Source organism: Ambystoma mexicanum, chromosome 13 (assembly GCF_040938575.1).
Source record: "Ambystoma mexicanum isolate Mex_15411 chromosome 13, UKY_AmexF1_1, whole genome shotgun sequence".
NCBI lineage: Eukaryota > Metazoa > Chordata > Amphibia > Caudata > Ambystomatidae > Ambystoma > Ambystoma mexicanum.
In genome coordinates, this window is record NC_090938.1 from 283,995,228 (window position 1) to 284,021,759 (window position 26,532).

General features: G+C 49.7%; 1 protein-coding gene and 1 non-coding gene across 5 annotated transcripts in view; one reads left to right on the plus strand and one right to left on the minus strand.

Moving 5' to 3' along the window:
• The window catches only part of LPCAT4 (lysophosphatidylcholine acyltransferase 4), a 2,084,283-nt gene that overhangs the window by 810,500 nt on the left and 1,247,251 nt on the right, over positions 1 to 26,532 (minus strand). The gene's annotated exons all lie outside the window — the stretch shown is intronic.
• On the plus strand, positions 10,549 to 10,711 carry LOC138522137 (U1 spliceosomal RNA). The gene has a single exon (XR_011283250.1). It is a non-coding gene; the product is annotated as a U1 spliceosomal RNA (small nuclear RNA).

Here is a 26,532-nt window from a genome sequence, read left to right on the forward strand (position 1 = left end):
GCTGTGCATCATCATCGACCTTGTGTCCTTGGAGGACCTATGTGCCCCTGAAGTGTGATGTTGTACTCTGGTATAAAAAAGGCATGCACTACGCCCGTTGCCTCAGTTCATGTTTTCCGCTTACCAGCAGAGCAGTCTTGAAGATGAGATACTTGAGCGTTAATGGAGAGGAAAGTGTAAATCGCGAAAACTCCTTCTTGGCAGAGGGGATAGATGGGTGGTGGGGCTTTGAGGAATACGTAGGAGGAACATCCAATCAAAAGAACATTACCAGTGTTAAGTAATTTGTTCTTCAAATAGATTGTGTCCTCCCACTTATTCCTCATCTTTGATATTATCCCATATCAGTGCTTTGTAGCAGGTGGGAAAGAAGAGTTTAATTTTAATGTATTTTGTGTAACACAGCTTTTCCAAATGTGGATTCCCGGCCTGAAGGGGAATGTAACAGTAGCGCTTTGCCAATGTGTGCACGGAAGACCAAGTGGCAGCAATGCAGATGTCTTGGCAATGGTACCCCACTCTGGAGAGCTGAAAAAGCAGCTACATCTCTAGTTGAGTGAGCCCTTAGACACTCAGTAATCTCTTTCCCAGCCAAGTTGTAACATTTGAAAATACATAGTATGATCCACCAAGACAGCATTTGTTTTCTAACCGCTTGTCCCATTCTATAGCACGCATAACCAACAAAAAGTTGGTTGTCCAGTCTTATCTTGGAGACCCTGTTAATATAGAAACCTAGGGCTCTTCTAGGGTCAAGTCTGTTTAAACTCTCCTCCTCCTTAGATAGATGAGGAGGGTAGAAAGCTGGTAAAAGAATATTCTCAGTTAAATGAAATTCTGAAACTATTTTAGGTAGAAAAGAATGACTAATGCTCAAAACTACCTTGTCTTTGTGGAAGACCGTAAATGGTGGTTTGGAAGATAAGGCCTGAAGTTTGCTCACTCTGCAAGCAGAGGTAATGGCCGTTAAGAATTCTGTCTTTAATGACCATATCCGAAGTGGAGAAGAATGTAATGATTCGAATAGGGAACCCATCAGAAAGATTAAAACCAGGCTGAGATCCCAGACCGGAACAAAGAATGGTACAGGCGGGAAAATATTGGTCAATCCTTTTAAGAACTGTATGACAATTGGAACCTTAAAATAGGAACCTTGTCCTGGAGAGCACTTGAAAATAGACTGAGGCGCCAGATAACCCTTGGCTGCATTTACCTGTAGCCCCTGATGGGTTATGTATAGAAGAAAAGACAAAACCGATGGTGGGTCACAAGAAAAATTGGCAAATTCCTTTATCTCTACACCAGCCGCAGAACTTGTTCCGATGGCAGCGGTATATAGAGAGAATTGTGAACATTAGCCTGCGTCGCATCTGGATGGAATTGTGAATGTTAACATGTCCACACTTAAATAGAATTGTGAATATTAGCATGTCCACACCTAGATAGAACTGTGAATACTAGCATGTCTGCACTTAGATATAACTGTGAACATAAGCCTACGTCGCGTCTGGATAGGTTTGTGCAGTTAGCATGTCTGCACTTAGATAGAACCGTCAATACATGCATGTCCACACTTAGATAGAATTGTGTCGCATCTAGATGGAATTGTGAATGTTAGCATGTCATTGGCAGATGCACTGGCCACTAGAGTCTAAATGGAGGATAAGGGGAGCTATCAGAGAGCATGTTAGAGGCGGGGACTAGAGAAGTATGGAACCTGTATGCCAGTCAGACCCAGATCAGGACAGAGCCGCAACAGGGAGACTACGCTTCAATTCAGGATAGAGACGCAAACTAACCCACCCTACTAACAATTTCCCTTTCTGCATACACCGCTCAAACTCCAAACTAAACACAACCAAAACCTACAACACAACAAACCGCACAAACTTCACTACATTGCATCAACAAAACAAAAACACATATAGCCTTGCACAACAGTACACGACGACTACCGGCCGCAAACACCCCAGGCCCAGCCAACGGACCCACCGGGCTGAGGCTGCCAACAGCACATCACTGCTCTCTTGCACTTTTCCTGCTTCCTCCCACTAACTCAACCTCCCCTCCTCTTTCAGAACCGCCAGAGCGCCAAGGGACCACTACAGTGGTGATAGTGCGCGGTACAAATGTCCTTTAACATTAACATTTTGTTGCTGACCTTCTGGCCGAAAACACCACCTCCATGAACTTCTGGAAGGTCCCAATCTTTGTACCTCAGCCTCTCAGAAACCATGTGTGAAAGTTGAGTGCCCTGATCTGTGGATCAAGAATGTCACCTCCCTATTGCGAGAGGAGATCCTCCCTTTGGGGAAGACGAATTAGAGGACAGATGGACAGTTCCAGAAGTTCTGGGTACCATGTCCTCCTGGCCCAATCTAATGCATCTCAAAATTCCTCAGCCTCCAGAAACCATGAGGAATGACAGGGATTGGTGAAAAAGCATAGATAAGCGGAAACTCCCAGTCCACTACGAATGCGTCCCCTTGAGCTCCTCTCTGAGAAAATTCCCTTGAGCACAACCGGTCGCACTTCCTGTTGACAATGGACACAAACAGATCCACTTGCGGAGTTGCCCAAAGGGCAAAGATCTCTTGAAGGAATTCCTGAGCTAGGTCCCACTTGTGGAAGAATGTGCTCTGCCTGTTCAGAGCGTCCGCGGCCGTGTTTTCCTCTCCGGCCAGATGAACTGCCGATAGAGAGCTTGCTTTCTGCAGTGCCCAAAACCAAAGTTGCATTGCCCCTTTACACAGCGACTCTTCATCTACTCTCTTATTGAGGTAATGCATGGCCACTGTTGTCTACGACATTTATTCCCTGTACAGAAAGCAAAAAGGCCATCAGCGCTAGTCTGATTGCCCTCCACTCCAAAAAGTTGATATTTAGTTTGAACTCCGACAGAGACCAGCGGCCGCTGATCGTCAATCCGTTTGTGTTACTTCCCCAACCTGTGAGGGAGGCACTTGTAACCTCAGGCCATGGTTGCCAAAAGGTTCCCCCTTCAAAACATTCTCCATGATGGCCCACCACAGGAGATCCTGCGCGACCTTGTTCGGGATCTGTACCAGATCAGTCATTCTGTCATAGAACTGTGGCCACTGAGTCCCGAGAGCCCACTGAAGAGACCTCATTCTCATTCGAGCCTCTGGCACTAGAAAAATGCAGGACGCCAAGAGACCAAGCAACCTTAGAAAATCGAAGGCTGTAAGACTTGCAGCACTTTGAAATTTGTTTACCATCTGTGAAATGTGGATAGCCCTTACTTCAGGTGGTAAAGCTTTCCCACGAAGAAGAGTCCAGGATCGCTCCAATGAATTGCAGCTTCTGGGAAGGTGTCATGTGGGACTTCTTGAAGTTGATGGAGAAGCCCAGTCTGTGACGAGAGCGACAGGTGCTGTCCAGATGTTCGAGAGCTTGTTTGGGTGGACAAGCTCTGATCAGCCAATCATCCAGATAGGGGTAGATATGAATCCCCCCCTGAAGATTCGCTGTCACCATCAACTTGGTGAAGACCCTAGGGTGGCGGTCAGCCCGAATGGCAGTACTCGAAACTAAGAACTGCCAACAGCGAATCTCAGTTATTTCCTGTGTTTGAGATGAATTGGTACATGAAATAAGCATCCTGAAGATCTAATGACACCATCCAATCCTGGAGCTGAAGGGTCTGGTGGATCTGCGAAAGAGTGACTATTTTGAAATTATCCTTCCTGAGCAACTTGTTCAAGTATCTCAAGTCCAAGATGGGTCTCAGCCCTCTGTCCTTTTTTGAGATCAGAAAATATGGAGTACCACCAGCCTTGAATCCTTTCCCGCACAGGAACCTATTCGATTGTACCTTTCTCCAACAATGTCTGAACTTCCCGTAGAAGGAGCGGATTTGCTACTTTCAAGGACTGGCCTCGGGGGGGACAGTTAGGTTTCTTTAGAAAGGGAAAGCAGTAACCATGGGTGATAGTTTGGAGAGCCCAAGCAACTGTCGAAATACTTTGCCATGCCTTCAGATGCTGGGTTAGTCTGCCTCCTACAGTAGACCAATGCTTTAAGTCTCTAAAGTGGGTTTTGGGCACCAGTTGGAGCGGAAGACAAGGAAGCAGCTGCTGTGGCAGCTCCTCTTCCTTTTTTTCCCTCGACCGTGCCACGGTTGCCTTTTCTGTACCCGCTGTGAAAACTGTCCTCTTGTTCTTCCCACAAAGGAATAGTAGTGAAAAGAATGGTTTTCCGACCTTGCTGAGGCTGTCTAATTGTAGACTCAGATTTCACTGCATTCTTAGATGATTGCAATTTCTCAAGGCTTTCATCTGCCTTACAACCTAACAAATAGGATCCTTCAAAAAGCACATCTAACAGCCTAGATTGTAAATCGGGACCAAACCCTGATTTTCTCCGCCAAGCGAATCGCCAGAGCACAGATCCTACAGCCATAGATCGACTAACGCAGTCTGTGGTGTCTAAACTGGACTGCAAAGACTGACACATCGCGTCCTTCCCATCCTGAACCAGTCTCACGAAACCTTCCCTTTCTTCACCCTCTGGGATGTGCTCAGATGCCATAGCAATTACCGCCCACAGAGTGAAGGTAAACTTTGCCAATGCACAGGTAGTATTGGCTGCCTTCAGAGCCATACGTCCCGCAGAGAAGACTTTCTTCCCAATAGCGTCTAGCCTTTTGTCTTCCCTATCTGGAGGAACCGTGGGATAGGCTGCTCCTTTAGAAGCAGCTGTCACTGTTTGCACAAGGCTCTATGGACATGAATGCTTTGACAGAAATTCAGGGTCCAATGAAGAAGGCCTATATTGTTTTGTAAAGTCCTTGTGGACTGCAGAAGTGGTGTCTGGTCTTACCCAGTTTTCCAAGACTTTGCTCTTGGCAGCAGCATAAAAAGGAAGGATTGGGCCTTTAGGTGGCCCCTTATCCCAAATATCTGTAGCCCAGATAATCTATCACCTTTGCCATTAGTGATCTATATGAAGAATCAGCATGCCCCGGGCTGTCTGAGGTGCCAAAATCAACTTCTGGAGAAGTATCCAGACCACTGGCAGCCTTTAAGGTGTCCACCAAATCTTTAATTCTATATTCTTGGGATATCAACTCCTTTGGAACACCAGGAGTACCATACTGCAGTCCAAAACCATCATTTGAACTTTCCTCTTCATAAATAGAGGTCATCGACTTTAAAAAGTCTCTTCTTTCCAGAGGTTTGTAAATCTTCGACTCTGTTGATTTCGGCGTCGAAGAACTCGACTTCGACAATGTTGATTGGATAGGCGGAGACGTTTGCCTTCGAGGCGTCGAGGCCATAACAGGTGCACAATGTGCCTTTGAGGATTTTAAATCCTTCGAAGCCTTTGAATCGCTCCAAGCCCTCAAATCTTTCAAAGCCTTAGAGTCTTTCGAGGCCTTCGACGACCTGCTGGCCGTGCTCTTGGGCGCATGGTCAAAGGTCTTTTCCAACTCCCTGTCGGCCAGTAGCGCAATGGGGTTGCGAGTCTGTTTCGACATTGTGGAAGGGGCTGATACTGCTGCATTCTCAAACATATTTAACATTTGCAGACAGAACTTTTCCAATTCTGCTGCACTAGCCCTTTTTTTTGGAAAGCATACCCGTTTCCTATCGGGTGAGGAATCCGACGAGGCTAATCTGGAGTGATGATGCCTTTTTTTTTTTTTAGATCTCCTCAATGAAGAGAAAGAGGAATGTTGAGATCTCGAACACGCACATTTTCCCATGCTTCTTGGCACGGTGCAGAGACCTCTCAAACTTTCATCTTCGGCCGATCTTTTTGTGGGGGTCACCGAAGATGATTTCGGGAGGGTTTGCCCAAGACAAGTTTTCCTTTCCTTTATCGCTTTTCCAGTCATAGACTGGCACAAGCCACAATCATCGATGATGTGGCCCGACTTCAGGCACCAGAGACATAACCAATGGGGATCGGTTATAGATATTTTTGCCAAACACTCAGCACATCTCTTGAAGCCTGTTTTTGGAGTATGAGTCCAGATTATTCTTAGCGAAACTCGTTCTACGCAGTTTTTTTTTAACACGCCAAGGCAAAGAACCATTTGGAGTTGCGCGTGGAAAAAACAAACTGAGGCAATGGGCACGGTGCGTGCCTTTTAAACCAGCGTACGTTGTCACACTCGAGGAGGATGGAGGCCCTCGAAGGACACAAGGGCGATGCACAGCGCCTTCAGCCGTCGAAAAAAGTTTCAGAGCTGCAAGCAGGATATTGAAGTATATCAAAGATGAGGAATACGTGGGAAGACACAATCCATTAGAATTAGATAGAACTATGAAGAATAGCCATGCCACACATTTAGATAGATTTGTGAAGATTAGTCATGTGTCCCATTAGATTTGTGAAAATTAGCCATGTGTCACACTTAGATAGAACTGCGAAGGTTGAAGGGGCACTGTGGAGCAGCCCAAGATGGCTGCCTAGCTTTTCAGCTCCATGCTGCCTTGGCGTTCATCAGCTCACATCTGCGGTCCCCGACATTGTGAAGGACCATCGGCTGGCCGTGCTGCTTTCGCCACTGAACTGGACATTTTGTGCAATTTTGGACTTGATCGGTCCTCCCGGGACCCGGCTGGCACCTTTGTTGGAATTGGGCCTCGCATTCCACCCGGCCCCGGTGGTTGCCTAACATCCGGCCCTTCCGCCTGGCCTGCCCGACTCCCGGACCCCTCCTCGGCCCTGGGGCGGCAGCGGCGGCGGCTGCCTGTTTCCCGCCGCTCTGTGGAGTTGCTACGGCCGCCGGAGAGTCCCGCTGCGGACGCCGCGACACGCGGAGTGTCGCCGGCCAGGCCCCCTGTTTGGCGGGCGGCGCTGTGAATGCTACCTGCTGCGTCAGCGACCTTCGCGGCCTCCCCCGGCGCCGACAACACAGAGGATTTATTCGCCCCGCGGCGGACCAGGTGAGCGGGGGCTGGAGTGCGTGGGCGGCGAGGCCTCTGCCCGCTGCGGGCAACTTTGCGGGCCCCTGCTGGGCGCCAGAACTGCCATAAGGAAGTGTCCCTTACCGTACTGTTTGCGGCCTGCCCGCCTACCTGACAAACTATTCGACTGCCCCGCCAGCTGCTACGGCGTGCCTTGCATTGCACACTCCATCATAACCGTGCTGCTGCCGGCCCTGGGGGGCCTGGGCGGGCCGCTGACATTGGGGCATCGAATTGACATCCCTAAACCAGGCCACGCCCTGTGATTGCTTCGTTTCCGCGCATCCTTCCTATGAGCCTGCACTACGCCTGGAATTCTCGCGCCTGAGGACGCCAGCGACCCCACTTTCCCGCTGGCATTGTCACAGCCTCCGCAAGGGACCCCCTGAGACAGATCCTGCTGGCCACCCCGTGCAACCTGAACACATGTGGAAGCCGCGCACACCAGCCATCACAGCTTTGCTGATCCGCCAGTAACTCTCTGCTATCTGCGGTGGCCCCCCCAGCCGCCTTGTGGCGCCTGCCGGCACAAAAGACACTACGGTTGTTCCCGTCGGTCCCTGCCTTCCCCATTTCTTCATCCTACTCATAAGCACGCCCTCTCTGCACCCTGTTCCACTACAGTAACAATGCCTAGCAGACCCAAGGCAGGTGCCCAAGGGGGCACGATGGACAAGTACGCTAAAGCGGTCCCTTGAGATGAGCCAGCCTGCACGTCATCGCCTCAGGACGAGCCAGACTTGACCCCGCACCAAGTGGTCGGAGCACCTGACCTCACCCTACTAATGGAGTCTATGGCTAAAAACTTTGCCTCCTTCCATGAAAAACTAGACAATATCAATGCAAATGCTGCCTCGCTAAAAACTCCAGTAGACCAGGCGGGATCGAGGATCACCGAGGCCGAAAATAGAATCTCGGTGAACGAAGATGGTATTCACGCGCTCCAAGACACTGTGGCCTCCCTAACGCGTGACATGAAAAGTGTCAAGGTGAAATGTGACGATTTGGAATCTCGCTCTCGTAGGAACAACCTGCGCATCATCGGGGTCCCCGAGAATGCCCTCAAGGGGCGGATGGAAGACGCAGTGGAGAAACTACTTAAAGACCTGCTGGATAACCCTGCCCTCTCACCATATTTCACAGTCGAGCGGGCTCACCGGGCCCTATCGCCGCGCCCCAGACCCAGCGACATCCCCAGACCCATTATCGCCAAGATACTCAACTACCGCGACAGAGATCTTATCCTCCGCCTGTCACGGGAAAAGGGAGACCTGCGATTGGAGGCCCATACCATCAGAATCTTCCCGGACTTCTCGCTGGCAGTGCAGCAGGAGAGGCGCCAATTCTTAGGCGTCAAGAAGCTGCTCAGGGAGCGCAACGTCCCCTACGCCATCTTGTTCCCGGCACGGTTAAAGATCACTCACGATGGCAAGATCTTTTTCTTCACTGTCCCAGACGAAGCAGTGAAGTTCATTGAGCTGCATATACCTCTTCCTGGGCCACGAGGCGACCACGCGCCATAGGCGGCACAGCCCACGATGTTATAAAGCAAGGTTGTACAACATACAGCCCGCGGGCCACAATGCGGCCCGCCAAGCCATTTTATGTGGCCCGCGAGGCCGTATGTTGGACAACTCTTGAGTTCAAAAATTATTATTTTTTTTTTTTTTAATTTGCCTGTGCGCAAAACTGTAACTTCCTCTGGTGTCAACAGAGGTAGTTACAGTCCTCAGCCACAAAACGTTTATTTATGCAATGTTTGTCGGATATCCGACAAACATTGCATAAATAAATTTGTCAAGAAGATCTTGGGACTTGATGATGGAGGAAGGAGAGACTAATTTGTATCACGGCATAGTGAGGGTTACCCTCAGGAATACCATCCATTTTCAGTGAGCGCGGGTCCATACAATTGCCCAGTACTCCCACAAACTATGAACAATGGGATTAATATAGTAGCAATTACTTTGCATTTAAATATCCCATTTCAGGCAAGTAGGACCCACCATGCAAGAGAGGAACGGGCTCCGGCCCAGACATGCCCGTTCCTCTCTTGCATGGTGCTCCGAGGGGCAAAAGGCGAGCCGAGATGAAGGGAGGAGGTGGTGAGGAGAAGAGAATACTGGCCCGGGCGAAGGATTATGTGGACAGGTGCTGTGCAGGAGTTCCTCTCGGCGTGGGCAGCACAGTGGATTCTTGAACCCCTGATTAGCCGTGGGCCGCTGCTCAGAGGGCCATTGTGCGGAGTTACTTTCAAGGTTTGTCATCTCTGGACATATATTTAGCAGGGGTTGCGGCGACACAGCCTGTCTGCCCCAAAAATCGTTCTTTTGAATTGCGAATGTCACCGAAGATGAACCTTTATCAGCTGAGAAACGTAAGCTTTGCAGTGCTTTTTTCCTCGTCTCGAGACAAAGAACAACAGCGGGAGCTCAGTTACATTTACCTCTAAGCACAGTGCGGATTGATGAAAATGTCCATGCATTATACCAAGTACATTGGACATTATAGATGTGGCCAGTGGGGTATCAAAGCATGGCGAATACCACATGTACAGCACAATATGTTACCCTAGTAGTGCCCCAATAACACATTGCAACCTGCAAATGGGCCTCAGTGGACCACCTGCCAAGGTTTCTGGAAGTTGCTTATGATCTTGGTCTGTGATCTATGATATGATCTGATATGATAGGTTATTTATAACGCGCTTAATGCCCATGCAGCAGTGATCCCAATCATAAAAGTGAAACAGGCAAGCCCAACAGGTATAACTTATTTTCCCTCTTTTGGTAGCACAGTCTGAGGGCAGCCTATACCCTTCAGGAGAGGTGTGAGCTGATGCAGTTGCAACACAAAAAACAGTAGTACTATGTTCCCAAAATACCTTTGTTCTTGTCTTTCGGATCTCAGCAGAGCCAGGCTTTTCAGCATCAGACCAGAAGCATGGGTGCCTTTGCGCTGGGCTGGGGTCAAGTCGGAGAGCAGCAGTGATGGGCCCCAATGATGCCGTTCTGTTTGGCAGTGGTGCTGATTTGTGGGTAGAAAACGCTGGGAACAGTAGCCCGTGCCAAGTGGATGGCACTGGAAGACTTAATGACCTCTGGGCCCGGACAAGGGAATACTTGCCTTTGGCGCTGTGCAGGCTCGGCTGACAACACAGCATATGGTTACGGCAAAGATGTCAAAGCTTCAGCATTGTCATTGAGCAGAACTCTGAGATTCAGGGGTGGTGGAGCGTCGAGGTCCAGGATGATTATGATGGTGTCAATGGGGCCAGCGCTGAGCAGCTCCGCTCAGGAGGGCCATGGACCTTTGTGGGGCCGACAGGCCAGTGGGCAGACTGCAACAGGCCTGCTCGAGCCATCCTGCTATTTATACAAATCTCGGGCCGAGCAGGGCCTGATGGGAGAAAGGAACTGCGCTACAATCTGCGCGTCTGCTGGGCTCGGCCTGCTGGCGCTTCCCCCTACACGCGGGACAGGCAGCTCTGCAGATGCTCAGAGCTTCCAGGGGGGTGGGGAGTTGGGGCTGGGTCAGGGCCTGCCTTCTCACCCTCGCTTAGCGGGGCTTCCCAGAACTGATCCAACCCCTGCCCTCTTGCATGCAACTCATACTTAGCTGGCAGAGAAGAATCTGATCTCAAGGGCAGATCTCCCAGGGTGAGGCTTACCCATTGCACATCGAATTTGCTGACCCCTGCTAAGTTCCCAAATGCGGGATACACAACTGCATTATTTCTGGTAGTGGGGGGACTGCGTTCGCGCTCTCCCGCTGATTTATTGGTGAAAGAAAAGGTGAAGTGTGCACTAGGCCTGCTAGGTTGCATACTTTAAGATTGTGCTCACATTGCGTTTCTTCAATTAGGTTCACCTTTGGGTGAACGCTTTTCCACATTTTATCTGTTGAATTAAATTATGCTTCTTTCATCACCACAGAAGTAATGTGTATTACAGAGATAAGCTGCCATATGTATTGGGCACACTGCACATGCTCAGGCAGCATCAATCATGCTTTGTACAGGACAATGCTGGCCTAAATTGGGAACAGCCAGCATAGACATGTTGCTACAGGGGCATATTTTGGGTACAACCAGCATGACAATGTGTTACATCAGTGGCAGTGCTGTCTTACACTGTGTACACATTGATCTTGTTGTAAAATGTTCTTTGCTGTTGATGACATGGAATTTTCATGTTCCCCTTTAGAACGGATTGTAAACTTATGGCTTTTTGGTCACCTTTTCTGCTGTAAAATGCACCATTTCAACCCCATATTTGAAAAAAAATTCCTAGAACCTTGAAAAACCCTCCCTAAAACCTTGTAGCTCCCTCGCTAAGCTCGGTCGCCCCACTATTTCAGAAAAATATTAACACATAGACACTGAAAGAAATCATAAGCAACTAACCTTTGATCACTGCCCATGACACCAAAAGCTATCTTTGGGACTGCATGGCTATCACTGCCTGTGATGCTATTGTGTCAAAGGTCACACAATATCGCTTTTTAATATACTGCTTTGGGTGAGGTTGTTGACTTTTGGCTCGCCGGCCCACTGGGTGACAAAAAGTTAATGCTTCGGCCCCACATTCAAAAAGGTTGGACAAGCCTGTTATAAAGTGTCCACTGATCCTTGCCTTATGATGCGTTAATGGCAACCTCACTGTATCCACTCAGCAACTGCGGCCTCTTATCATATTTATGTGGGCCACAGGCTAGCTCCTAAACTGTTTACTTTGCCTTCGCCCCCACTTGGATCTCTGAGCTATCCCTGTGTCCTACTCTTTCCTGCAATGTCAACCAACCAGAGGGCACTCTCTGGTCTCAGAGGCTGTCTGTGATACCCGTTTACTGCAGCAACACATTCAGGACAGCATGTGCTGGCCTGCACCAAGTTCCAGATGCCGGCCGCACGGCACCAGCGCCCCCCGTTGCAGTTGCAATGTTTGCTTTCAATTTCATTTTGTTCCTTTTAATTTCTGGCCCCTGTTGGGCTGGGATGTGGCCCTATCCATGTTGGATCTGGTCTTCTGACCTTTGTTTTCCGGTTGGAGCAGGCCCAAGGGGCAACTTGTGTGTTCTGGGGTGGGAGGTCTGCACTGCATGTTGGGGTTGGGCAGTGAGGGTGGGGGGTGGCGAAGTTGGGGCTGGGTTAACAGTTAAAAACATGGCTGAGAGATACATGACTTCGACTCAACATAACTGTGCACACGGCAAATGCAAAAGGTGGAAAGCTAATGAATACTACCACTGGGATGTTCCATAATGTGACACTATGGCTCTGAACATTATGACATGGAATATCCGTGGTCTGAGCAATTTCACTAAGGCCCGCAGGATAACTGCCTATGCCCAGCGGCATGGCGCCAAAATTCTCTTTCTCCAAGAAACCCATGCCCTTGGGCGCCTATCAACATGCCTCGCCCCCACGTGGGGAACAATAGATACTATACGAAGTACTCCACCCAGTCCAGGGGGGTCCTAAATTTAATCCATAAGTCAGTCCAGTTTTCCCTGCGTTCCTGCCACATTGACCCCGAGGGCAGATACGTGATCCTCCATTGCTCACTCGCTAATATGGAATGCCTCCTAGTGAACACATATGCCCCTAACTTTGACGGCCCTGATTTCTTTGATGCCATCACCACCATGCTTCTGAAATATATTTGTATTCCCATCATATGGGGCGGGGACATGAATCTGATCCTAGATAAAGACCTGGATAGGGACAGCCCGCAGAGCCCAATCACGCGCTGCCCACCTGGACCCGATATTGAGAGACATAAGCAAAATTGGCACTTTCTCAGGCTTCACCAAAAACGACACCAAATCTGAAATCTTCCCGCTCACCCCGTCCACTACACAACCGCCCTGCGAATTCCCCCTCCGATGGTCACCAGATACCTTGGAGTGCAGGTGTCCCACACTAAAGCTTCTTTGTTGGCGGACAACTACGTGGCTGCGGCGCAGCTTGCTGAGGCTCAAATGTTGAAATGGCGCAGTCTTCCACTATCCCTGTCAGGTAGACTATCTCTAATCAAAAGGATTATGGTCCCTAAATTACTCTACGTCCTCACTAATGTACCGATCTGGCCCGGAAAGCGATATTTCAGGAACCTGCAGACTGCATGTGCCCAATTTTTATGGCACTCGGGCGCGGTTCGTAAGAAATGGCAGCACATGACTCTTCCCTATGGAAACGGGGGTTTCACCACCCCGGCTTTGCTAAATACTGGACAGCCGCGCAGGCCCAACACGCCACATACTGGTACACGTTCTCCGACCCCCCCCCCCTCATGTGAAGCTCAAGAAACTAGCAAGGGTGTGTCAACACCCTCTCCCTCATTCTCCATCATACATTTCACGCCGACGCCCCGGCTTACCCTATAGCGGCCACTATCAGGGCCTGGAAATATATCCTGCAGACACAACCCGGCCACCACCCACACTACAAATGGCTGCCCATCTGGCAGTTCCCAGGCCTCAGCCCTACACATGATAAACTCTTAATGAAATACTGGCACGACTTGGGCTACCGGGCCCTGACCGACTTTTACCCCGATGGGAAGTTTATCACTCCGCAGACGTGGCGCCCGGGACACCTGGGTACTGCGTTGGAACTACTACAATACTATAGGTTGTGGGCGGTGTTCTGCGCCTGGTGGCCCTCATATCCTGATGAGCCCCCAGACTCAGCTAAGATCCACTACATATCCAACTCGGCTGGAGCTAGGGGAATAGTGTCCTCGCTGTACAAATTGCTGATGGCCGACCCTACGGACGTGCCACTCAAGTGAGGAGCTGGGCCTCCCCATTACTGACGCAGTGTGGAAAAAATGTGCATACACACCCGAGCCACCTCTCTGAATGCCAGACATAGGTGTATACAATACAAGCTCCTGAATAGATTATACTACACACCGCAAAGACTGGATAGGTTTGCACACACCCAGGCTCGCACCTGCCCTAAATGTAAGTCTCCTGCCGCAGATCACACTCATATGTTCTGGTCCTGTGATGCGCTGGGCCCATACTGGAAAGCCATAATTGGCGCTCTCTCGGACATTACAGCGTCCCATATCCCTCCAGAACCCCTAGCTATACTGTTCGGCCTGTGGGATAGCCCTGAATTGAGGAAGATGTCTAGGTTTCTGAATGTTGCCACCATAGTAGCCAGAAAATGCATATTACAATGTTGGAAGCGCCGATCCCCCCCTTCGTTTGAGATGTGGTTGGGGGCCCTCACCTGGACTCAAGCGTGAGAGGAGGACTATATCAATACCCTCCCGCTGACCTCTCGACCCAAGAATGTATGGACGGAATTTTGCACCTATCTGAATAACAAAGATTACTCCATTGTTGCGCCACATAAATCCGAACTATTGTGCATCTGTCTTTTGCTGGCATTTCCCATGTATTGCATTACCATTTATGTATTTGATACCCTTGTTATACTGTACATTGTGTTGGTGGTCTGTTCTCTCACCACGCCAATAAAGAAATGTTAAAAAAAAAAGAACTGTGAAGGTTAGCAACCAAGAAAAACATTGTGTACCCAATATACTCAACCCCCACCCGATCCCCTCCTACACACATCTCTTGTACTATGCACGCCATGAGCTAGACAAAATACATACAAACATGCCCCGAACATAAGACATTCAGAATATAAACAACCCAGGCATTAGGCCTCACCCTTATGGATACAACAAGCCAGTGCACGCAAACAACCCATCTGCAACCCAAAGCACAAAGACGCCAGTTTTTCCTGGTTATGGACCTATCTTAGCCCTCTACCCTCACTAAACAACCCCGTCCTCTTTCCTGCAGAGCCACGTGAGCACCTAGAGACTGCCCCTGGGTGGAAGCAGTGTGCAGTAGAAGTCAACATAACATCCGATACCCAGTAATTCCAACAGAATCAAGGTATCCTGAGTAATTATGCAAAAGAGCAAGGACACCAAGGTAGGTTTACCTACTGGAAGAGAGGGAATGGGAGGTGGGGCTTGGAAAGCACCAATTCCGTACTAGGAATCTGTATATAAATATGGTGGGAAAGACATCTGTTGGTTACTTGGGGAGTTGTCAAGTCTCAAACCCTCCTTCCATAAGAGTGAAGACAGAAATTATGAGAGAAAGACCCTTTCCGTAATGACCCTGAGGAAATACTTGTTGGAGACATATACCCATAAGGATAGTGTGTGCCTGAAGGTTTCTTTGAAGACTGCGGTCTCTGGTGGAAGAGTGCAGGCGAGCTCAACTTTGATAGGTCCAACAGCATCAAGGCCAAGTAATGCGGCATTTTGGCGGCTGTCGAACAGAACAAAAAGACATTTGAGGCGGAACATCCTCATGCAAGTGGACCATCACCTGAGCAATCAAGCCCCTCTTCACATTGTTGAGCCAACTGAACAAGCTTCTTCAATGACATTGCTGCTGCGCCAGAGCATACTAGAGCCAATTTACAGAACTCTAACCTGATCAAGTCTCACTTTGCACCGTTTAGCCACTGATCGAATCCAGCAAGCCTCCATGTCTTGAAATCACCATCACTGTGCACATGTGCCATCAAGACAGCAGTCCTCCCATTTAAGAGCATTACTGTGCTAACAGAGTCAAGCAGACTTCACAATGTTTTTGAAAAAAAACAATTATATTGATTTTATTCAAAAAATAACAACTCAAACCAAACGTACAGTGGATACATAATGTCAATCACAAATGAACATGCATTGCTGTATTCAAGCCCACTGTCTCCCCTTATCTCCCCCCTCCTCAGCCTACTCCCCCTCATTTCCAGTCTCTACCTCTTGCGGTGGGGATTCCTCTTTGACAGAACTCATTGGGTCTCTATCACTTGGTCCATCATGCGAAGGCCCAAATAATTCTGCAATCAGTTGCCTCCAAACCGATAGGGTTCCGGCTTCTTCTTCTTCCATCTCCCCTTTACACGCTTCCTGCCATACCACAGTTTCTGCCTCTGCCCACTTCTGCAGATCCTTCCACCACGTTTCCATTTTTGTCTATGACATGCCTTCCAACCCATTGCAATCCTTCTCTTTGCTAGGACATACGCTAGATCTTTCAGTTTGCTTACATGTTTAAGCTTACGTGGTCTGGGAAACCCTCCTATCAAACAGGCCCATGCAGTATCCACCTTCATATGGATCCCTTTGTCTTCCATTTTCAGTGCTATTTCCCCCCCAGTATCTCTCCATCAATGGGCACGCCCAAAACATAGGCACCATTCCCACATTTTCTTCATTACATTCAGGGCACACTTGACGTCCAGCGTTCTTAAATTGAGGCGTCAGGTATGCCCTGTGAGTTATATACAATTGTATCTGCTGTAACCTAGCATTTCTCGATACTTTATGATATCCTTGTGCTCTCTCCCACATCCCATCACTCAACGGGCCCCTACTACTTCTTCCCAGTCCAGTCCGAGTTGCACCACCTACTTGCCCGCTTGGGACATTATCATCTCATATAATCTAGATGTTTCGTGTCCCCCTTCTGCTGTCATATCGTAGCTATAGTGGCGTCTGGTTCCTCCGCCAATGCCACTTCAGACCAGGTATGTTTAATTTGTTGCATCACACCGTGATACGTAATATATTGCCCCACATGCAACCCCATTAGTTCCACCAGCTCCCGAAACTCCAGTATCTTCCCCTCCTGGCACACATCCCCCATCGTTGCTATCCCCACTGGTTCCCAGTGCTTTCTAATCATTAACCTTAGTTGCTTTTCTCTTTCCACCACTGTGACCAATGGGATCTGTGGGGAGTACGGGGATGGCTTTTCCATTAACTGACACGCTCTTCGCCACATCCCCCACCCATGGCTCATCCCCGGGTGGCCTTCCAACTCCGATTTAGGCAACCATATCATCTCTTGTAGAAAGTATGGGGTGCAGTCCCTCTGAAACAGCCTGTGTTCTAAGGTAGGCTCATCAGATAGCTATTTAGCTACATATTGTAATTGGCTCGCTACATGATCGACTTCCCAGTTTGGTAATTTAATGCCTCCTTTCTCGTATGGATTTTGTAATTTCCACAGGGCTACCCTGTTCCTCATCCCGTGCCACAAGAATTCCCTGCATATGCTGCCCAGCCTAGCAAAGAATTTCCTGGGTATTGAGTATGGGATGTTCGCGAAGCAGTGCAACAATCTGGGCAGCGCCACCACCTTGAGCATCGCCCCTCGTCCCATCATTGCCAAGGGGAGCTTCACACAAAACTTCATGCTACTCTCCAATTTCTTAACTGTTCTCTCCATGTTATGACTATGTCCAGCTTCTACCGTATGATATAGGTCTACCCCAAGATATCTGAATGTGTTAACCTCCCACGGTATCTGTAGGATCGGCAAATGCTCTAACGGGAGCCCTGTATACCTACCCAACAGGAACATGCAGGACTTACTTGGGTTCACAGCTATGCCTGATAGTTCTGCAAACCTCTTCATCACTTTCAATATATATTGGAGGTTCTCTTCTGGGTAGCGGAAATATAGCAACATGTCATCTGCATACAATGAAATTAGATGTGGTGTCTCCCCAACGACAATACCTATTGTATCATATTGCTGCCTTAAATAAATCGCCTGGGGTTCTAAGGCTAAGATATACAGCATGGGGGACCATGGGCATCCCTGTCTGGTACCTCTACTGAGTTGCCATCTTTCAGAAACTACAGCTCCTGTTTACATTCTAGCTAGTGGCGCGCTGTATAACAGTTTGACCCATTTGAGATATCCTGGTCCCATGCCATAATTGGCTAGGGCCGCAGTTAACCAGGGCCATTTGACAGAGTCAAATGCCTTGATCACATCTAATGATACTATCGCCATCTCGCCTGCATCTCCATTAGCATGTTCAATGACTCAGAGTCTTCTATTCAGGACATATCCTGTCTGATCAGGATGTATTAACTTATTAATGACCTTCTTCAGTCTATTTGCCAAGACCGCTGTTAGAATTTTACTGTCTTGGTTTAACATCGACAAGGGCCTGTATGAGCCACAGTCGCTACCAGGCTTATTGGGTTTCGGAAGTGGTATAATGACCGCTTCACATAAGGATTCCGGTAATTTCCCAGCTTCATATGCTTCGTTAAGCATCTCCAGCAGCTGGGGGAGCACCTCTGTTTTATATGCTTTATAGAATTCACTTGGGAGTCCATCAGTTCCCGGGGTTTTGCACGTGGGCAGCTGCCTCACTACCTCTTCTTGTTCCTCTAGGGTGATCAGGGCATCTAGCTCCTCCCTCTCCTCTGCACTGATCTGGGATAGTCCGATATCTTCCAATGTATCTCCCATCTCTTCACTGTTGCTTCCTGCCTCATCCCCATACAGGCGTCTGTAATACTCTGCAAATTCCTGATTAACCCCCTCTTGTGTCAACTATGCTCCCATCTTCTTTCACTATCGTTCTAATTGGGGGCCTACGGTCTCATTTTTATATAGCCATGCCAGGACTCTCCCTGGTTTGTCCCCTTCTGCATGTTGTCTCGCTATATACTTTTTATAGTTGAGGTTGCATAATTTTTCCCAGTATACTGCACATTTCTGTTGCAGGCCGAGTACCATTTCCTTGTCTTCCTTAGTATTACTACCCCTTTCAGACACCCTTTCTAGCTCCTTTTCAGCTTCCTGCAGCTCGGTCAGGATCCCATTCTGCAGTCCTCTAGACTTGGCTATGGCAATCCCCCTCACCACCACCTTGAAGGCTTCCCAGAGTGTGCCCGCTGTTTTAACACTGCCAGTGTTTATCTCAAAATAACTTATTATTTCCTCTCACATATCCTCCCTGAATAAGTTGTCTTTCAGCACCTCTGCACGCATGCACCATGTGGGTATCCTTCCCCTCGGGGGTCAGTATTGCCACACTAACATCAGTGGCGAGTGGTCTGAGAGGACCCTTGCTTTGTATTCTGCATGTTATTTCAGTCATTAGTTCATGTGTGACAAACACAGTCTAGTTTAGTATAGTATATAGGCCCTGAGGGGCCGCATAGTGTGAATATTGTCTATCCTGTGGATGGCGTGACCTCCATGCATCGTCCAGCCCACAATCTGCCAATAATGACTGCAATGTCTTTGCAGCCGGAGTGGGTCTGTCTACCTTGGTGTCTGATATATTTATTTTTGGGTTTAACACACAATTAAAATCACCCTCCCCCATAGCACAGCCCCCCCCCCCCCCAACACTACCACTGAGTTTACCATACAGGGTTCTAAAGTACGCAGCCGTGTCCTGATTCGGGGCATAAGTATTTACAATACATATCTCTCTATTTTCCACCAGCCCTTTCATAACCACCATCCTGCCGTCTGACTCCGCCGCAGAATGCTGGAATGGGACATGTGGGGCCACCCATGTAATTACCCCTCTTGCATAGGCTGAGTATGCTGCCCCTACTACCGTCCCTTTCCGCTTCTTCCGCAGCACTTCCAATTTTTCCTGCGTTAAATGAGTTTCTTGTAACACTTTGTTTGCGCAGGTACATCATAACCTTGTTTCTTTTCAAATAGCTGTTGAGCCCCCTGACATTCCAAGTAACTATCTTAAGGTCTCCCATGGTTCATATCGTTTTTTCCAGGGTGCAGGCTCGCATCCCAACTGTACACACTCCCCAACTACAATAAACCACTGCACACGACCCCTTCACTCCCCCCCTCCCCAACCCACCCCAACAAGTGCCCAGCTCCATCCCTGGATCTCAGGCTCCCCCGTGTTTGGTCCTTGGAACACCCAGGCCAGGACCCCAGCAGGGTGTCAACGTACTATCGGTGACCTAACTAAACTCTAAATGTGGGTATAAGGACTAGCTCTGCGAGGGTCCCTAACTAAGCAATAGTCTCAGTGCTCACGGATCATGTTCCTTTCCAAACTGTTCATACCAGCCCATGAGCTGCATAGGTTACTATGATCAAGTCCCATAGTCTTAAGCCACGACATCTTCAGGTGCCCCCCCTGCGAATTACTCATCTCCTCCTTTTCCTTCACCCATCTGGTTGCCCGACTCCTGGGGGCAGCTTTGCATGTCAAGCCATCCCATAGCTTCTTCTGGAGTTTCAAAAAACAAGGTTCTGTTTTTATGGAACACTTTTAGCTTCGCCGGGTAGAGCAACATGTACTTGTGGCCCGCTTCTCGCAGTTTTCTCTTGACGGTCCCAAAGTTCATGCGGCTCAGTTGCACCATCAGGGTATAATCCGGGTAGGCAGTTATATTTGCTGTCCCTCTTTGTATTGTTCCGCCCTTACGGAAGTGTTCAAGGATTCTTTCTCGATCCCGATATCTTAGCGATCACCGGCCTAGGAGGGTTGCCCGGCAGCGACTTCCTTGTTAGAGCTCTATGCGCTCTTTCCACGGCGAACCCCTGGGACAAGACTCCTCCGGTTATCTCCTGCAGCAGCATAGTTTCTACAAACTCTGTAGGGTTGGTTCCCTCGGCTCCTTCTAGCAAATCAACAATACAAATGTTATTCCGCCGGGCACGTCCCTCCGTCTCCTCCGCCCTGCATTCTAGGTTGCCCAAGCGTTGCACTAGGGCATGTAGGTCTGCTTTGTGTGTTGCACAGTCCGCTGTGTTCGGACCCACCTCTTTTTCCAGGTGCTCTGTGTTTTCTGCCAACGACCTGTCGTCTTGTCAAAGAAGGTTCACTTCCTCCTGCACTGCCCCAACTTTCAGCTCCTGTGCAGCTTTCAATTCGGTCATAGCCAGGCCCAGTTTGGTTTCCCAGGCCACCTTCAGGTCTGCAATTGCCGTCAGGACCTCCTGGTTGGTACCCATGGTGACTGCGCTTCCAGCGGGGATCTTGTCCTTACTCTTGGTTCCGTCGGTGCCCGGCGGCGTTCTGGCGTACTCCTCCAGCCTGGGCTGCTTACTCTTTGTTCTAAGCGGTTTGCTAGACATGGCGTTGTGCCAAGGGATTGCGGGCGAGCCTCCCCTCTCGCCAGCCCCAGCAGGATAGAACTGTCGTCGGTGCCTGGGCGGGCCGCCCAAAGGGGTATCCGGAGGCCGATGAGCAGCTACCAGAGTGGATTGCGCCCTCCCATGTATCAGTATAGCTCTGAACCGATCTTGCTAGTGCGTGCCCATACTGTGGGCCCTCCAGAGCAGGCTCCGTTTGTCACAGTGGTTGCAGATTCAGGCCAGTCCCCCAGCTCTACACATGTGATCCTTACATGTTCCCTCAATTACCCACGCCCCCTAATACAGGTGCGCTGGGTGTCTGCCGCTGTTTGAGGTTCTTGGTTCCGTGGGTCAATCTACACCCATGTACTCATTCTGAGTCTACCCTTATGGGCTCATCAGCCGGCTCTTGTGCTCTCCCTTCTCCCGTGGAGTAGGGGAATGTATTGTTCATTGGGGTGCCAGATTGAGGGAGCACCAGCATTGCCCAGTCCCAGCAAACCACCTCACTGGTCCCCCAGGGACCGTCTGCAGGAGCGTGTTGGTCCGCTCTCCACCTTTTTTTCCCACCGCTTGCCTGAATGTCTTTCAGGCGCTCCACAGCTGATCGCCGCCTCCTCCGCCACTCACACACAACGGCAGGGTCGGGTCTTGCCGCCCGCCCTGTCACACTGAGGTGCTAGGGCCACCTCACCGCTCGGGCAACGGGGCCCGATCGTTCGGTCAATGCCCGCCTGCAGACCCAGTCCCGATCAGCTGATCAGGAGACCGCTGCAGTATGCGGCGCAGCCCGGGCGCCCCTCACCCCGCCTCCAGGCCGTCACCTAACATCCAAGCCGACAGGCTAAGAGTCTGGCGGGAGGGCGCTACACGCCAGCGCCGCAGTCCACGGCTCTCGGCGGACCGCATAGGACCGGAGTCCGCTGCTCGCCCAGAAGGTGCAGGGCTCTTCCTCGCGCGGTCTTCGGGGTTCGTTCCAAGCGAATGGGGCCAGCCGAAGCAAGTGTGCGCTTCGGCGAGACACAATTATGTGTGTATTCGCCTCATCTAGCCCGCTCCGCGGCCATACACACAGGGGGTGCCACCACTGGTCCAGCTGTTTCACCTTCTTTGTTCTGGACAGCTACCATTTTGCCCTCACAAATCTTCGTCCCCGGGAGCTTCACTCGTAGCCATTTGGTGTTCCGTAGGGTATATAGGCTCCAAACTATCAGCGACTGCTCCTTATATGTTCACAGGCCTATGCCTATGCTTCCATACTCAAAAAGGCTGGTGCAGCTGCACCTTTTCTCCGGATATGTTCAGGATCACCAGGAGCTCCTCAATGAGCAAGTCTGCTTACATGGCCTTCTAGCCAGGCCCCCGCGGACTTCACAATGTTAACCCATAACTAGAGACCAGAGACCGCTTAGGTCCCTTATCACCACATTTCATTTCTCTGCACTACTTCTCCTCTCCCCCACACCACTCACTATAACCCTCCTCCCACCCCCTAATTCAGGGGTGTGATGCCCCGCTCACCTGTCTAGGGAAATTGTGCCCTGCTCACTCTCCCAATACACCTCATTCTCACACCCACCTCACTCCTCTCATGTAGCCTTATCCTTGCACTTCCTTCATCCACCCCTCTACTATTCTCCAATACCCACTCCCTCTCACTCGCCTACTCTTACCTCCCACTCTTTTTTCCTCACACTTTTTACACTGTCCCCTTCTGTTCACACTACACAAAACAGACACACCTGGTACCACTCTCTCTCAAACGTACCTCAACATTACTACTCAAATTCTGACACCAACTCTCTAGCACTTCACTCCTCTGTCCGTTCCCTGCCTAGTCGCTCGGTCCACCTTCACACCACCTCCTGACCTCTCCTCCATCTACACTTTGCTTCTCCTTCCGTCTTTTTTTATACAGTGGTCCTGCTGGTTCTCTCCCCCTCTCCCCTTCCAATGGCTGCAGGGCTAACCTTACTTTAGGAAACAATCAGTGCATGTCTTTTTCCCCAGGAGCTGTGTTAGACAGGTGAGAGGCTTTAAAGCCTCTCAGCACTTCCCCATTTCCAATACTATTTTGGGAACAGTCTCAGGTGTGGTAGCAGCCAGGGGTTCAGGCTGCTCCTTCTCTCTGTGGCTTTCTTGAGGAGAGTTGTGTTGCCAATTTAGTTGGGGGGGTGGGGGAGGAGGGGGGTTAGTGGGTGTCACCCTGCAACATCTCCTAACTTCCAGTTTTACACTTGCCCCCCATTTGTCTGGGGTCTGTCTGGGATTGACAGTTCGGGTGTTGGGCATCCAATTTCTATTTGGCAGAGAAATTCAAACTCTTTCTCCAGGTTTCTTGATTCCATTCTCCTGGCTCCAGTCTGGATTTCGTTAGTTGCACCGTGGGAGTTTGATTCCTATAACAGGATAGAGACTGTGGCAAGAAAACGTACTGGGAGCTTTACGAGATCGTGCGGTACCAGTGGTGAAATGCGTGGCCCATGGGGAGAGGGGTTGGTTTAAGGACTCACCACCCATCTCACATCTCCACATCTAGAACAGGGCTATCTATCGTCCTGGTGAGACTCCTGCTCCAGGTTGAGGTTGAGCAGGATCCTGGAAACACTTGTGTACAGGCGTGTTATAAAATGCCATATCATATCATCCCTGGTCTCCCTTAACATGGTCATGAACCTGACCCTGCCACATACCTCCAAACCTTCTCCCAAGCCCCCCTCCTCTTTGAATTCTCTAGCTGGCTTAAGGTGTTTTATATTCCTCCATTTTATTTTATTTATTTTATTGTTTATAGCGCAAATCTGGCACGTAGGCAGCAGAGCGGTTTACAAGGGAAGCCAGAGGCTAGTGTCGAACTAGCATTTTTAACAGTAGTGTAGTACTGTGGGGGATTGTCAGGGTTTCTGTCCTGGGGGAGGATGCGTTGAAAGAGCCATGCCTTCATGATTTTGCAGAACTGCATGATGGAAGGGGCAGTACAACCCTCCAGTGGGAGTGAATTCCAGAGAGATGGGGCATAGCAGGCAAAGGACTGCATTCTGGTCCTTTCCTTACGGGTAAGCGTGCACTCTAACCTTTTGATGGTCGAGCTACGGGAGGTACAGGAAACTCTGAGATAGAGTTTGGCTGCCAAATACGATGGAGTTCAGTTGGAGACTGCTTTGTATGGGGTGCACGTGGTTTTAAAGAGAATCCTTACGGTGAGGGTGAGCCAGTGGAGATCATGTAGAATGTGAGTGATGTGGTCAAATATGTGGGCACCCACGATGAGACAGGAGAAGCGTTGGTGGGCAGCTTTGAGGGAAGCCTCAAAGCCGCCCTACACGAGTAGGGTGTTACCCCTGTATGTGTGAGAGGACTACTGCCTGGACTACTGTATGTAAGTTAGTGGAGGGGGAGTGGGATGAAGGGTTTGATTTTCCTAAATGTGGAGATTTGGAGCCGGTGTGGGCTTTCTTGCCCACATGTTTTGGAGGGACATACCGCAATCGACAATGAAGCCTAGGTATTTGGCCAAGTCAGTCAGCTTGGGGGTGAATCCATCAAGGTTCAGGTTGTAGAGCCAGATTTGGACGATCTGTTTGGAGTGGAGGCCGATAAGAACAAACTCAGTTTTAGTGGGTCTGAGTTTTAGGTAGGCGGATGACATCCAGGTCTGGATGGTATCCAAGCAAAAGTGGAGATGAGATGTCTTTAGGGCCAGTAACCTTAAGGTACAGCTGTGTGTCATCAGCATACTGGTGGATGGAGATGCTGGGGTCCATTTAAGAGGTTTCCAAGCGGCTCCATATAGAGGTTGAAGATAATGGGTGATGGAATGGAACCATGTGGCACTCCAAAGATACCAGTAGGTGTTTGGACCTGAACTGCCCCATTTGGACGGCTTGGAATATGTTGGCGAGATAGGAGGAGAACCAGTCAAGGACTTTTCGTGTAGGCCCTTTCTGGTGGCGAGGAGCGAGATGAGCGTGGGGTGGTCGACCGTGTTGAACGCTGCTGAAAGTTTGAGGAGGAAGGAGTCACCTCTGTCCATAAGATTAAGTGTGTCTATCGCCTGAATTGTAGCAGTTTCCCTGCTACATTTGGGGCGAAACCTTGATTGGTAGTCGCAGAGGAGTCCGAGTTGGTCGATTTTGGCTAGCAATTGATTGGCTACAGCCTTTTCGATAAGTTTCCCTATGAAAAGGAGGCTCATAATGGGTCTATAGTTTGCTAGGTCTTCAGGATCGAGTGAGGGCTTTTTCAAGAGGGGGCTAAACAGCCCTGTTTTTAGAGAGTCCAGGAAGGGGCCTTCAGAGAGCGGCAATGACGAAATTAAGGAGTGTATCGAGGGCGTGGCCTTGGAGCGGTTTGATGACGGAGGCTGGCAGATCATCGTCCGAGTAGGCTGTGGGTTTGAGGGATGCAAGGGTGTTAGTGAGGTCCTTAATGGTGAGAGGGATGAAGTCGCTCCAATGGGAAGTTCCTGGTGCAGCGTGACTTCTTGGATGCCTTTGCGGAGTCTATATAGTCCCAGATTTGGGTTATTTCTTCGAGAAAGAAGCTGTTAATGCCATTTCACTTATTCTTCAAAGCCGGGACCTCGGGGTCTGGGGTAGGCTTGGCGCAGTGTCTAATAATGTTGAAGATGGTTCTGCTCCTGTTAGGGGCACCCTCAATTGCAGTGGTGTAATAAGCTGATTTGGCATCAGTAATCCGCTTTTTGCGCAAGGTTCGCAGGGTTTTGCATGGGGAGAGATCCTCTGGATGGCAGTGTTTACGCCACAGTTTTATCACCAGCCTGAATGCCCTTTTGTTGGCCCCAAGGTCAGGAGTGTACCAGGGGGCGGTTGGTCTGGCCTTCATCCGTGTTGTTTTTAGCAGAACATGGGTGTTAACCAGGTCAGTGGCGGCAAGGGAGAAGGCTTCGAGGAGGTCCGAAGAATGTTTGGTGGAGCAGACAGTGGCCAGAGCTAGGTCAAGGAGGACCACAGGGAAGTGTTTGAAGGAGCGGCGAGTGATCTCAGCGCATTTAGCCTGTCCATTATGGGGATGTTCGAAGTGTTGCAGGGTCAGAGGGATTGCCCGGTGGTCTGACCAGTCGAGTGGGATGGGGTTGGCAGAAGAGAGGAGTGCCAGAGGGGTGAAGACTAGGTGGAGTGTGTGCCCTCCTCTGTGGGTTTGAGAGAGAATGATTTGTTGGAGGTTGTAAGAGTCGGCTCGTGCGTAGAGTGGGTTGCGTAGATGTTTAGAGGCTGTGGTCTCCGGGATGGTGAAGTCCCCAAGGAGGATGTTGCTGGCATATGCTTCCTCTCCCCCCCCTCCTGCTTCGGTAGCTTCCTTAGACATTGCTTCAAAAGGGTGAAGTCTGTCCCAAGGAGTAGTACTTCGTGTAGGCCAGGCATGACCATCATGGACAATATGAGATGTTGTCCGAGTACCTTAATGTTCACCTTTGCCTGGGGATATAAGTTGGCGCTTCTGGAAAACTGGTGCTTTGGAAAAGGGACACCAGGCTGAGATCTCATGGAGATATTTACTTGGGGTCAATGGCCATTTCCATGCTCCCTGTGTCCAATAAGGCGTTTGCAGATATTCTGTGGACTACTACTGGGAGAAGGTATTTATGATCCGCCTTTACCCCTGGTAAATCCCATAAAACACAGGGACTCCAAAGCCTCCTTTTCTTCCAAAA